The following is a 15,123-nucleotide window of genomic DNA, read 5'->3' as shown; positions in this document are numbered from 1 at the left end:
TCCAGGCCATACTTGTATGCTCTATTAAAAATGGCTCAGCCCTTTGTCTCTGTCATTAGAAGTCACTGCTCCAAAAGATCTTAAACCAATATCTGCTAAGGTGTTAATACAAATGGTGGCTTCATGGCTATATTTATATTTTAACAAAGAACTCTAAGGGAGACTAATACTTTAACCCAAAGGAATGAATTACCAGTGGCAGACTATTAAGCACCATATTGGGCCACAGGAGTCACCTATTTAAGACAGAGCGGCCTTCTCCTACACTGCTCTTAAAGACCTCAGTTTTCTTCATGTACTTTGGGGCTCTATTTCTAGGTTCACATATGTTTATAATTGTTTATGTCTTCTTGATGAATTAACCCTTTATCATTATAAAGTGTCCTTCTTTGTCTTTATAACAATTTTTGTCTAAAGTCTATTTTGTCTGACACTAGTATAGTCACAACAGCTGTCTGTCAGTTGCTGTTTGCATGGTTTATTTTTCCATCTTTTTACTTTCAACCTATTTGTGCCTTTTAATCTAAAATGATTCTCTTATAGACATCATATAGTTGGATCATGTTTTTAAATCTATTCTTCCAATCTCTTTTAGTTGGAAATTTTAATCTGTTTACATTTAATGTAATTAGTAAATTAAGATTTATGCCTGCCATTTTGCTATTTCTTTTCTATACTTCAGTTTCTTTTTTGTTCCTCTGTTCCTCCATTACTGCCTTCTTTTGTGTTAAATAATTATTTTCTAGTGTATTATTTTAATTCCCCCTTTTTAAAATTTACTATATTTTTAAAACTTTTTTTCTTGGTGGTTGCCCTGGGTTGCTATTACTACCTCATTTATAACAGCCCAGTTTGGATTAATACCAACTTAATTTCAATTCAAATCTTTGCTTTTGAATAGTTTCATTCCCTTACGTTGTTATTGTTACAAATTACATATTTATACATTTTGTTCCCATCAACTTAGATTTATAGTTACTTTATGCAGTTAACTTCTAAATCAGACAGAAAAGAGGAGTTAAAGCAAAAAATACATTTATACCATTTTCTATATTTAATTATGCAATTGCCTTTACCAGTGACCATTATTTCTTTATGTTGATTCAAGTTATTATCTAGTGTTCTTTTATTTCAGTAGTATTTCTCATAGAGCAGGTCTGCTGGAGAAAAACTTTCTCATTTTGTTTATCTGGAAATGACTGAAGGATAACTGCCAGATATAGAACTTTTGGTTTACAGCTCCCCCTACCATCACCACCCACTTCCCTCAGAAGTTAGTATTTTGAATATACCATTCCATTGTTTTGGGCCTCCATGGTTTCTGATGAGAAATCAGCTGTTAATCTTATCAAGGTTCCTTTGTATTTGAGGAATTGCTTCTTGCTGCTTTGATGTGTCTAGTTATGGATCTCTTTGAGTTTATCATATTTGGAGTTGATTGAGCTTCTTGAATGTATAGATTAATGGATTTATTCAAATTTGGGGAGTGTTTGGCATTAATATTCTTTCTGCCTCTTTCTTCCTATCTTTTCTAAGACTCCTATTGTGCATATGTTGGCATGTTTTATGGTGTTTCACAGGTTTCTGAGGCTCTGTCCTTTTTTCTTCATTCTTTACCCTTTGTGTTCCTGGGACCTGATTATCTCAATTGCCCCATCTCAAAGTTCATTGATTCTTTCTTCTGCCTGCTCAAATATGCTATTGAGATCCTCTAGTGAATTTTTCATTTTCATTATTGTACTTTTCAACTCCAGAATTTCTATTTGGTTCTTTTTTATAATTTATACCTCTTTGTTGATATTCTGTATTCAAAGAGACATTGTTCTCATACTTTTCTGTAGTCTTTTAGACATTATACCCTTTAGGTCTTTGAACATATTTAAAATAGCTGATTTAAAGTTTCAAAGACCTGATTCACAAATTAAACTCTGCATACCATCCCTGCTTTCTTCATTATACTCCACACCACATAGCCAGGACTCTGGGCTCATTCCTTAGCCCTACCACTAACCTTTTCCCCAAAATATTTCTTCTCTTCTGGATTGGAGGAAGGACATGAAACTCAGAAGTCCTTCAGATCTGAGAATTCTCTTCTCCACTTTGAGCTTCTGGATGCTGTGCTGGAGATGAGCAACCCAGTTCCTTGGAAGTAAAGAAGGCCAGAAATCCTCAGGAAGTTTCTCCTCCTGTCAAGAATACAGACATTCTACAAAGCTTCACTCAAAAGGCATAGGTGAAAAAAGACTGCAAATCAGAAGCTTTTTTTTTTTTTTTTAAAAAAAAGGCAGATTAATGACTTCAAAATAATGAAATCACAGTACACAAACTTACAAAATCCAAGACTTAAGTGCTCTGTTGCTGACTGGCCCTAGGAATACTGCCTTCTCTCCTCCTGTCACCTGAGGAATAGAAATTGGCTATACAAATTCTAATCAGGTTCAGTCCAAATTCATAGGATTTTACATTATTGGTTATTCCTTCTCTTCTTATGCTGGGGTTGGGGGGGGGGCAGTACTGATGATGGTTGACAGGATATAAGAACTTTCTAAACCTCTCCCACTTCCTAAATTTATTAATGTTTCCATTATTAGACATGTTAATTATCAACAGTAGAAGTAACAAAGAACATCATAACTCCAACCTTTCACACAGTTCACAGGAGCCAAGTTAAGTGAACTGTCCTACTTAGGAAAAAAACCTTGCTAGAAATGATGGGGGTTGGGAAACCATATGGCACTTGGGAGAGGACCTGAAATCAATGTGGAAACAGGAGCATTGGTGAGGTGTGTCATTTGTCACCCTGGGGCAAGACTGAGTCAGGTCCAAGAGCTGACCCTCTCTCAGGGCTGGGATTTTATCAGGGCTTTGGCTCTTATTCAGAAGTGGTACTCACAGGCCCTGTCATAGAACCAGGAGTTTCCTCTTCCGACAAATGAGGACTCACAGGAATAGTGAGGCCTGTGCTATCATAATGAGTTATGGCTTGATCCACCTGACCTATAAAAATAAATACTACACATAAAAACACCACACTGCTAAGCAAAAATGCCCAAAGAACATGGACAGAGAGAATACAGTTTTTTTAAAACTTTAAAACAGAAATTGAAATGTGGACTTCAAGGGGACTTAAAATGTTTGAGTAATGTGACTATGGAACTGGAATGCTTCAAGCATGTGTAGCACTAGGTCAAGGGCAGAGTGTCAGGGGCATTCAATATCTGGTTCATGGGCTCCCCAGGGCATTCTGTAATGATAATGTGTGGTGATTATTTATACACACTGCCCCCAGGGCTCTAATGAGCAAAATGCACTTCTGAGGCAGGACCATTCATCTCTGTCACCTCATGTTTAGGGCAATGTCTGGCAAACAATGTTTGCCTAAAGGAGCACCCAGGAGCAGAGCATCACGTCTCAAGAACAAGGCCCACCACTTGGTGAGTTCACTCCCCTAGAGCCTCAGGTCCCAAAGTTTGGACAACTGGGCCCCTATGTGCTGGTAGACTCATGGGGTATGCCTCGCTGGTTCAAATGAGGTGCTGCTTCAGGCTTTTCAAACAAAGTGCTGAGGAGCATTCTAGCTGCTGCAATTTAATTGCCTTTCAGACAATGTGATGCCCACCAGAGCATTCCATCTCATCACCCTGCAAACTCTCCAGCTGCCACTAGTAGCAATCCATTACCCACAGGCAGCTCAACAACTCTATTTGACTTGAGCTCCATGCTTCTGCACATTAAAAAGATACTTGCTTGCCCTGTTCTCCTTCATCCTGGTGTGGAACCAGATATCTTTATCCAGGCTGTGTACCTCACAAGTTGTATTACCTTGGGCAAAACCTGGAGCTGCATGATACTGTGAGCCCCAGCTTCCAAGTCTGAACAATAGTGCCCTCTGCTCCAGTGCCCTCACAGGGTAGTGTGAAGGTCGAATGAGAACTCTGAGGAAAGGGCTTAGTCAACTGAAAGTCTACAGACAAATGTTAGTTATTAAATTTGTGCAAGAGACCAAGACAAAACAAAATAGGAAAGAGAAAGAAAATCCCACACTTCTTGGTAACTGGGAGAAGATGAGGCCTCAGGTAAGAGCATCTCCCATTTCCCTGGGCCAATAGAATAGGAAAACTTGCATTCCTTCAACCTAGAGTCTTTTGACTAAGAATACCTTGTACCTTCTCTCTCTGTTCTTATATTGGACGGGGCCAGCATTGCAGACTACAACGTTCTCACCAGCAGGGCTCTGGTCTCATTCATTTTTGTACTTACTGGGCCCTAGTAGGTAGGCAATAAACATGAGGTGCTGGATGGGTGGATTTGCTGCCCATCAGGACTTTATAGCACATTTCTAATTGAACCTTTACATACGTTTATAAAACACTCACTTCAGGATGGTGAAAAAGTTCTGAAGTTGGAAGGTATTGATGGTTGTAGACAATATTGTGAATGTACTCAATGCCACTGAGTTATACATTTAAAAATGGTTAAAATTATAAATTTTGTTATGTATATTTTACCTGAGTACATTTTTTAAAAAACTACCTTCACAAACATTTATATTCAATGAATAAATGGATGGATTCTCTTCAGTGCCCAACATCTGGGCTCTGAGATGCTCAATGTTTGTCTCAGGTTATGTCAGAGATGAGGGAGCAGGAAAGGAAGACGAGATTACTTATGGCCCTTGGATCCTCAGAATACTTGAGGAAACACCTAGAAACCTACAGTGTACATTAACATGCCACAAAAATGCCATGACAACAATCCCCAGGCTCCCCTTCTTTGAAGGGCCTCAAGCCAACCCCTCCCAACCCCCACCCAACCAGGGAGGGGCTCTCAGAGTGCTCCTGGCACCTCTGCCACTGCCCAGCACACACTGCTCTTTAAGAGTTGGGCTCTCCCTGTAGGTAAGCTCCTGGGATAGGACCTTCATATCCCGCATGCCAACAGGAACACCTAGCCTGGCTCCAGAGTAGGGGTTCAGTGAGAGTGTGTTGAACGACAACAAACAATGAACGTCAAATGTCTTTTGTTGTTCCTGGAATTTTGTTGCATTTACTACAGCAAGAAATACATTCATTAGTACCCAGAAATATTTTGGTTTTGCAAGATTTATGTTGTAATAATTAATGGTAAGGAGACTGGGAACCAGCATAGAAGGATTGGAGTGGGAGATGGACCTGCATATTGTGTTCAAGGAGGGCTGACTTTGGTGTTATAATTGTTCTGAGTGACCCAAGAGGGCCAGAAATGCAGAGCATGGACTGTGATTTATCCCAAAGAAGTTTATCCCAGTAAGCGTGGCCCAGCAATGGAACAGGCTGCCTCTTTCGGTAGTGAGCTCTCTAACATTAGAGGTGTTCAAGCAGATGTTGAACACTCTGCTTTTGGGAATGCCAGTGAGAAGCTAGATATGGTGAATTACAAAAGCCTCACATCTACCGCACCAACCCCAAGAACCTGTTCGAACTGAGACAGAGGTGAAAGAATGTAGTATAAGGCGTAACAAGGAGTCAGGATGGGCTAAGCTGGGAAGCCTCCTTGGACGAGCAGAATGTTGGGCTAGTTCATTTCTTTAGTTCATTTTCCCACAAATCCTCCACTTTCTCTCCTTCTCTATCTCTTCCCCTACTTTCCCTCTGTTTCTTCCTTTTCTTTTTCTTCCTGTCTTTCCACCATCCTCTCCATCCCCTAATCCCCAGCCTGTGTTCCCACATCAGGGATTGGAAAGCACCTGGCCTAAAAGTCTACCAGAGAGGTTTCAGCTTGGGGAGTGGTGCTGAACCCTCACCAATGTCCCGCCAGCTCCTCTACCAGGGCAAGGGAAATTACCAGCTTCACACTGTGGGCCTATTTAAATCAGCCTCTCATGTCTGAGGATTTAAAACTATGGCAGAAGTCAGCATCCTAAATGCAAGAAACACAAGCAGATGAGGCTGCATTTTCCTTCCTCTGTGCTGGTCCTTCTCTCTTTACTTTTCTTCCCCCTTCTCTCTCCGGCTCCCTCCCAGAGGGCCATGAGGGGCATCTTCCCCCTCTCCCCATCTCTCTTCTTCTCTCAGTCGCATGAAGTCTGCAGCCTGAGCAATGACTGGGAGGCCCTGGAATCTATCTAAGTTCCCTCTTAATTTGGTAGGAGACAAGTAAGACCCCCTGTGAGTGCTGGGCTCCCTTACTCCCAAGCTCACTGCTGCCTGACCATTGGTCTTTTGCATTGACTATTGTGTGCAAATGCAGTGCCAGACTGAATCGAGAGCCCAGCGCACCAAGCTCCCTCCACTCACAGATGAGGAGACTGTGGCTCAGGCAGGAGGAAGGACTTGCCAGGGTCTCGGGTCAGTGAGCAGGCATGCTGGCTCCTGGCCATCCTGTATGTCCATAGCTGGCCTTCCCAATGCTATGTGTTCTGCTTTCTGGGAAGGCCTTTTCTACCCCAAAGTCCCACGACTCTCAGTAATCCACCTGTGAGAGTTTCACAGGCTCCCATCATTGCACAGGCTCCTGGTCTCGCCAGGGGTATTCACTGGGAGCCTGTTCTGGAGCCTTGGCCCGCGTTGGTTGCTCTAATCCAATTTTCTCCTGCTGTGATTTAAGTCACATTTCCTCTAGTCCCGGAGCATCATCTCTTTGAGACATGATAAGTGGGCCCCACAGCATGCCCCGCCTCTGTGGGCAAGAGGGTGGCCAGTTGCCAGGCTGCAGTGGTTGGAATCAGGAGAACTGCTTCACTCCAGCAGCAGCACGGCTCTGCTCCACACACCGCGGAGGGAGTGGTCCAGCCCGCACTCGCTCTCAACCTTCGCTGCCCATTGGACTCACTGGGGTTTTTCTTTATTTTAACTAGTTTCTTTTTATTTATTTCCTTTTTGATTGTTTTATTTAATTATTTTTTTAAATTCTTGCTCTCCCCTCCTGCCATAAACTCTGATTTAATTATAACTTAGAAGAGGTTTTAAAAATTGCTTAACATTACCATTATTAGCAACAACAATCATGGAATGCAATAATAGAAAGTGAAAAATCTTCTGCTTATGTGTGAACATTTTCTTGATCTTGGATCTGCTCTTGTGTGCTTCATGTCTTTGCCCATGCTCTTCCATCTGTCTGGACTCTTTAAGAGAATTTTAATGACTTGTCCATGGCCTTGCAACAGGCCATTAGTAAAGCAGATGGCCAATAGGGTTCTGAGACCTCCCTGGTCCTGCATACCCTCTCAGTTGCCAGGCTGTGGATAGTGGTCACCTTCTGATGCCCTACACTCAAGAGTGAAAGTTGGGGCTCAAGTGCTACACTGAATCATTATATGTCTGTGGGTACACAACACACACACACACACTGATGAAACCACACAGTTTACCCATTTTAATTGTATCCCTGACTCCCTCCCCCATTGTCCTACCATTCATAGCCTGAGATACTTTCCATGAAAGTTTGAATATGTGCCATTACACAATACCCTTGGGACATTAAAAAAACAAGAAAAAAATGAAGGTGCTCAAAGCCAGTGAAGGAGCTCTCCTAGCAAATGGGCAGGAAAGGAGAGGCTGTGCAGAATACTTCGGGGAGGGAGACATTAGTGGGATTAAGTTGCCCTTGGGCTTGGAGAGGAAGGATTGGTGAAGGCAGTCATGTTTTTATTTATTTATTTATTTATTTTACCCTCACCCTAGGATATTTTTTCCATTGCTTTTCAGAGAGAGTGGAAGGAAGAGAGAGAAAAAGAGAGAAACATTGATGTGAGAGAGACACATGGATTGGCTGCCTGCCACACACATGGATCAAGCCTGCAACTGAGATACATGCCCCTGACTGGAATTGAACACCCCCTGTGAATCATTTTCTCTCTGTGGAAACTGAGGCTCGGTGAGCATGAGGACCTCCTCCAGAAAACAGCTAGGGAGCCAGGACTTCACTGGCCCAGGACCCTTAAGTCCAGGGCTGGAGCCACTATGCTTAATATGCAGTCAAGTAGCTTGCCCACAGCTCCCATCTGCTGGTCATCTCTCCCCAGGCCCCCTGAGCCTGGACACCTGCCCAGCTCTACTCCCCTGCTCTCCCCTCACCTTCCTCAGAAGCCCACATCTCCAAGGCCCACTCATGAGGAATACTTGGGAGTGACACATGAAAGGGAATCTAATCAGAGATAACCAATAAGCAATATTAGCAGAGCCAAATTAACTCCCCGCCTGGACAAGAGTCACCCGGCCCTGGCCAGCCAGCAGCCAGCATCCTTAATTCTATTTCCTGACAGTTATTAAAATTATTTTCCAAGAGATAGTCCCATTTCAGTGGAGTCACAGACTAATAAAGTACAGTCAAGCACTGGAGGAGCCTAGGGTCCTGGCCTGCCCCCCGTTTCCTCTAGCTCCTCATTGGCAAAGCCTCCAGAACTCTCTCTGCAGTCCAGGAAGGAACTTCATTTCCTCCTCCAGCCTTATTTCTCACACTGATCCCTGCCCCTCCAAAAGCCCAGGGCCATTCTACTCTCCTCCACTAAAAAGTTAGGATCTTCTTGGAAAGCTCTGAGTTCAGGTTCATAAAATAAGAGCTGTGGTACTGCAGAGTTAGGAAATCAGATTCTTCACACTGGGTGAGGGTCTGGAGACCACTGTAAGGTAGCACTTTCATTTCATAAATGAGAACACTGAGGCCTGGAAGGGGACAGTGCTCCTCAAGGCCACACAGTATGTTCCCAGAGTAAGAGCAGCAGGTGGGCCAGCAGCTGACAGGAGGGTCATGGCAGTGAGTCATCCATTATCTGTTCACTGAACACCTACAACGGGCCAGGGCTGTGCTAGACACTGAAATACAAACCCAAGTGAGATATGGAAAATTCCCTCTTGGACAACATCACAGTTTAGGGGAAGAGAGACACAAAAACAGATGCTGATACTATGGTGCTAAGTGTGGGCTCAGGGGCACAGGGAGCCAAGTGTGAGGCCAACATGTTCAAGCCCCAGAGATGCTCACAGCCTGGAATGTGTCAGAGCCGCGGCTGGTCATCATAGTCATAGCAGATAACACACAGAATGCTTACCTCATCCCAGGCATGGCTCCATTTGACCCTTACCACCTTCCTCTGAGGAAGATCATAGGATTACCACCAGTTTACAGGTAAAGGAAACTGAGGCAGAGAGAGGCTAACTGACAAGGTTACACAGCCAGGGGTGGGAGAATTGAGATTTGAACTCAGTCCTCCAGCTCCACAGTCCACGTTCCACCATGCCCCACACTCCTCTGCTCTTGAGTGACTGTGGGTCCTCAGTTTTGACACCATGGCAATCCTCCTGCCGCCATGACCAGGTGTGAGCTCTGCACCACACAGTGGGTGGCTTCAGTATGTCATGTTTAATGACCTCAGGTCACGCCAAGCCCTGGCCCTGATCTGACCTCTTATGGCCTCTAATCCAGGTATCTCCAAGACCACCTTTAGAACTGTTTCCAAGCGACAGAGCATTGCGCCTCTTGTCTTTGGCCCCATGAGGCAAGCTCTCCAACCCACAGTGGGCGGACATACTGGAATTGCTTGTCCCTCCCTTGCTGGCAGAGCTCAGTCACCTGCATGGTCTTACTCGGGGCCCTCAAGTTTCAGAACAGGAAGCTACCATTCATAAGCAGCCGCGGGCATCGCAGGCCACGAGGGTACGTCACCTGGCCAGCCCCTGCTTTCTCACCTAACACTCGCAGCAACCCTGTGAGAAAGGTATTATTATCATCCCTGCTAGACAGGGCAAGCAGCCACCCAGGGCCAGGGAGCTCCAGGAACTCACTGCAGGTCTCAGAGCCAAGCTTCAATCCCAGGTCTGATTATCCCCAAGGCTGGTTGGAGTTTCACGGCATCATCTGTGACCATGAAACCGAGCACTGAGCCTGTGAAGCCTGTGTCCTTGGCTTCAAGCATGATGTTCTATCCAGCTGAGCCAACCAACCGTGGCCAGAAAGCAATTGTCATAGTATCAGAAACCCATTAGAATCCATGGAGCCTCTGAAAGACACTTCAAGAAGAAGTCTCTGAGCTGAAAGTGATGCCAAGCATGCTCCCCTGGAAACAGCTGCCTGGGGCTGGAAGACAGCTGAACAGTCCCGAAATGCAGATCCAGCCTCTCACAGACCCTACCAACCACCTCCACCTCCCAGACAATTACATCTCTGAGCCGAGAGGAAGCCATCCTGTGGGAAGAACAGGATGACATGACACCAGAAAGGCTAATACAAGTGATCTCAGAGTTGCACAGGTTGCTCCCTGGCAGATTCCCAACCAGTGAATGAAGCAGTCCTGTAATGAAGCAGTCTGTCTTCAAGCCATTTTCCACAACAGCCACCCAAGGAAGCCTCCATCTCCACCCTCCACTGTGGCTCCTACAGGTCCTGTCGGTTTCACATGTATCTTTCTGTGGCTCATTTTCTCAGGCAGGCAGTGGGTTCACTCTACTGCCATTTTCCAGAAGAAACAACTGCCAAATTGAGCTCATTCGATTGTGAGCATGTGTGGCATGCTAATCTTGTCCTGTCACTTACCTCGCTAAAAGCCAGCAGTGTCTTCTCACTGCCCAAGGGAAAAGTCTCCTTGATATAATTCACGAGGCTCTTGACCATGGGCCCTGGTTGCATCTCTTGGGAAAAGCAGGATGTGTCGGATTCCAAAATAAAGTGAACTTTTTATTACTACTGCTCTTCTCCATGGGTTGCAAAAGAGCATTAGACCTAGACAGTCTCAAGGTCACCAGGAAGTCGCTGTGATTAGAAATGTAGGCCAACAGATCCAGAAACCAAGACTGTGCCCAGAGAGCCCCAGGTGGGGCTGTGGAATCTCAATAACTGAGGCTCTTTGAGTTCCAATTGAAGGTCAAATGCATGGACACCAGCCAGTTGTTGCCTGCCCAAGGGCTAAGACTGGGCTGTAAGAGCTCCACAAGCCACTGAAGGCTTTAAAGAGCTAGTGAACCAGAGCCATAAAATAGGCCACTTTTGCTCAGGGCTTTTTGCAAAAACTCTACATGTGTGTCACCTACAGTGCTGTCCCCCAATTTGAGCCAGTCAGTGGCCCTGGAGGCTGGCCAGCTGCTGACCAAGGCTGTGATGGCAGCACCTGCTGCTCACCAGCCTCAGGCACTGGCATCCAGTGTGCTTCCCAATGACAGAGCTGGAGTACAGGGCAGAAATATTAGTAAAATAATATTATAACTGGAATTTCCATTGTACTTTACAGTTTACAAACATGTTTTCCTTTTTTTTCGTTTTATTTGAATCACCTCCTTTTGAGTTTCATGGATGTGTAGCGACTTGCCCAAAGTCACAGAGTGAGCAGCAGTGATGGGGCTTGACTTGGTCCTTTGGCTTCAAACCTCATGTCATGAGTTTTTCAGTGACTGTCACTTGCCTTACAAGGTAGGGAGAGCAAGGGTCCTGGGTCTAGTGAGCCAGCATACTGGGTGTTTTCTCTGCCCAGTTTGCTCTGGCTGCTCTTGAGGCTGAGGTGTTAGCTGCAGCCTAGTGGCTGGAATAGGCACTTCTCCCTTCTGCTGTTAGAAATGACCTGTTGCTAGGACAAAAAAGGGCCTGAGGCCTCCTTCTCTGAAAATGGCCAGCTGGACCCTCCTGTGGAATTTGCAGAGAGTGGAGATGTACTCTTCTTCTATTTCGTGGGCTTAATGACTAAGAGGCACTAAGGAAGCAACACACCTCACCTCCTACCTTGACATAGCTTATGTCACTGAGCTTGGCTAAGACTGTGGATGGCTTACTGGGTGAGACAGGTAGAGCAGGGTTGGCTAAGGATGATGGCTGAGGGACCGCATTTCTCAGTATTTAGACAAGAGCAGGCCCGGCCTGCCCAGACACTGACACCCAGGTAGTACATGCTATGAAGGCAAGGACGGTGCCTGCTGACACTGTGGTATTGCTATGCCCAGCTCAGATCCCAGAGCCCATTAACTATCCAATAAGTGTTTGTTGGCCAAACTTATGATCACTTTACATGTTGTGTCTGAGACTTAGCTAAAAATGTGCCAATTGCTTCCAATGGACCACCACAGGGCAGCCGGGGAGGCTCGGGATGGGGAGCTGGCACATCGAGGGTGGTCAGGCAGACAGGTGTGAGGAGATGACCCATCCTCAGGAAGTCAGGCTTATCTGGCAGTCACAAGGCCACAAGCTCAGGCTCAGATACCACGACATGAGGCAGCCTGAGGGGCTAAGGCCAGCTAGAGCGCCTTACAGGTGGGGTGGCACTCAGAAACCAGGTGAGCAAAGAGGTGCCATTCAAGACTCCAGGCAGGTAGCAGGGATCCAGAAAAATCTGTCTTTAAGAAAAGGGCTCCAAAAATCAGGCTGGGGACCTTCTGTGTAGTGGGGTGGGAGGGGTTTTAAGAACAAGACAAAGCTCACATACCGCACAGGATCCGGGAGTTAAAGACAGGAGATCAAGGCAGGACAGGTACCTAATGATTGGAACTGGCCAGAGTCCTGGCCAGGTGACCACCCCAAGGCATCAGGATAGACTGAGACCTCTGGCTTAATTTAATCCTGTTACTAAGTTCTGGAGCGAGGCTGGGCCAAGAGATGGAGTGCCAGGTGTGATGCCAAAGGGAGAGGAAGGTGCAGGAAACCAAGTAGGACCTGGCAAAGGAGGGACATCCTTCACAGAGTGGCTTTTATGAAAGGAAAAAAAAGTCAGCATCTCCCCAGGGCATAGACAGAGGGACAGGAGCCTGGTGGTCCTAGAGTCACTCCCAGACGTGTTCCACAAGAATCAAGCTGGTCAGTTATCACCCTGTGATCTCCCACCCACACCCCTACTCTGTTAAGGAGAAAACACAGGCAGAAGGAGGCAGGTCCTGCCCTCGGAACCTGTGGTCTAGTGGGGAAGAGAGACCATGCCTGCAATGCACCTCGGAGCAAGCGCAGAATGAGCCAGGTACAAACAAATAAGCCCACAAAAGAGGCACCACCACTGTAGGTCTGGGGAAAAGGGGAAACAAAGGGAGATGTTCCTCAGAAAGGGAGAAAAGTAGTAGGGTTTTGCATAGTCTCAAAAAAAAGTCAGATTAGCTTTTCATAAGTCAAGTCATTTTTACAGCATCTCTATCATCATGCCCAAACCTAACCTTACACACTAACTTCTATTCAGAACATGCGCAAAGCAGATATTGCTTATTTTCCATGGAATCAGAGAGAAATGACAATTTCCCCTGCAGCACTCCTGGGGCAGGATGGGGGTGCTGCTGTGAATTGCTTCTTTGTGCCTCCCAGGCTTCACTCTGCACCCCAGGAGCAGAGAGAGTGGATGGTGTGGTGGGGGCCGAAGACCCAGGGCCAGGGCAGGCTGCAGGGTGACCCTCTTCTCCTCTGAAGGCTGGAGAAGCCTAAAAGACTGCTGGGTCTTGTCTCTGCCAGCCTCCTGTCCCCCAAGAGTGTTAGGGATGCCTGCACGTCCCAAACACCTGAGCTCCTGGGAGGCTATCATCCTGGTTGCTCTTGGTGATGTAAGATTTTACCCACAGACCATGAATTCTCCACAAAGTTGGAGGCCTTACTCTTCAAGGCCAGGCAGAATTCAAGCTCCCTGACTCTCACTGCAGTGAAAACCCACCAGTGAGTTTCCCTAGAAGGCCCTCTGGGGACCCCACCCCATGTCCTTCCTCAACCCTTTCCCTCTTCTAACTCAGTTGTCCCCTCTTAAGTTTCTCGATTTTTCTGGTTTAATATGTGTAGACTAAAAGCATTACACGATTTTCACTGTATTTGTCTCTAGGTGCTGAGAGAGGCCTCCTGGGCTGGAGGTTCGGAAGAAGCAGCCCGGTCGGCAGACGGCATGGGGAGCCGGGTTGTGCTCGCTGCCCTGCTCCGCCCCTCCTCCCTGACTTTCAGAGCCTCAGCTACAACATGGGTGGGGAGCACCTCACGCCTAAGTCCCAGGGCTTTGGGGAAACCAACAAGCAAGCAAACGCCAGAGAGTTATGAAAGGGAAGGGCCATTGCCACTGAAGTCAGTTATCATTTTTAAGGCCACTGCCATCCCCAGGACACCCACCCCCAGGCAAGCCAAGGCCTCCTCGGCATCCTCCTGTCCTGGGCCGTCAGCCAGACCACTTCCTCTAAGTGGCCTATTTGCCTTCCCAGACCCTGGAATGTCTCCCCCAGGAGAGATGATGACACAGATGAGACTGCCTGGCCACGAAGCTAAAGAATGACCAATAACAAACCAAATCAAAACACTTCACCAGTTCTGGCAAAAGACATTGTATTTCTATCTTCGGAGATTCTGTTACCACTCTTGGACTAAGGCTAGAAGTTTCCCCGCAAGGTCACTTATGGAAAACGCGGGCTCCAAGGGGCCCCGCACCGCTTCTCTCGGGGCCTCTGAGTACTGCTGTGCAGTTTGTACCCTGCACAAAACCAGGCCGAGGGGCAAGTGAAATCCACTTGCCTGCCAAGCAGAGCAGCCACAGAGCTATGTGCTCCTCCAGAAGCCCCTCTGAAAATTCAGACAAAGGCCCCTCTCTGCTGACAGAGCTTGTCCCTCTTTCTGAGTGATGATGGTTCCAGAGAGAATAGAGCCGATAGGGGTGGGAGAGAACAAAGGTGCAGGCAAGTGGAAATGTGGTTCTGGGCCAGGTGGTAGGTGCCCAGCTAAGACCCAAAGCCTCTTTGGGGCTGCAGAAAGTGTTTTAGGTGAAACTGCACAGGTCTGGTGGGCAGGGGGGAAGGGAAGAGAGAGTCCCAGGCAGCACTGACCTTAGAGTATTAGGGCTGCGAGGACTTTCAAGTCACCTACATAAGTCATTTTCAAAGGTGTTTGGTTCTAGTCTTGGTTCCTTTTCATTTCTTTATTTTATTTTTATTTACAGTAGAATTTTTTTCCCAAAAAACAAAACAAAACACAGAGAAAGGAAAAATTGGTCTTTTTGAATCTGGGGAGGGGAGACTCAGAGCTCTGCCCACTTAGCCCCTGACACCTCCCACAAGCCCCCAGTACCCCCAAGACACAGTGTGGAAAGTGCTCACTTGGTCCAGCTCCCTAGTTTCAGTGGTGATGAGGCCAAGGCCAAAGACTGTGGTGTGACTTGCCCAAGGTCCACACTGCATTGAAGGCACAACCGAGCTAGACCCCATGGCCCAGGCACCTGGCGCC

This window comes from Miniopterus schreibersii, assembly GCF_964146895.1.
Source record: "Miniopterus schreibersii genome assembly, chromosome: 2".
Classification (NCBI taxonomy): domain Eukaryota; kingdom Metazoa; phylum Chordata; class Mammalia; order Chiroptera; family Miniopteridae; genus Miniopterus; species Miniopterus schreibersii.
This window is presented reverse-complemented; position numbering follows the sequence as displayed.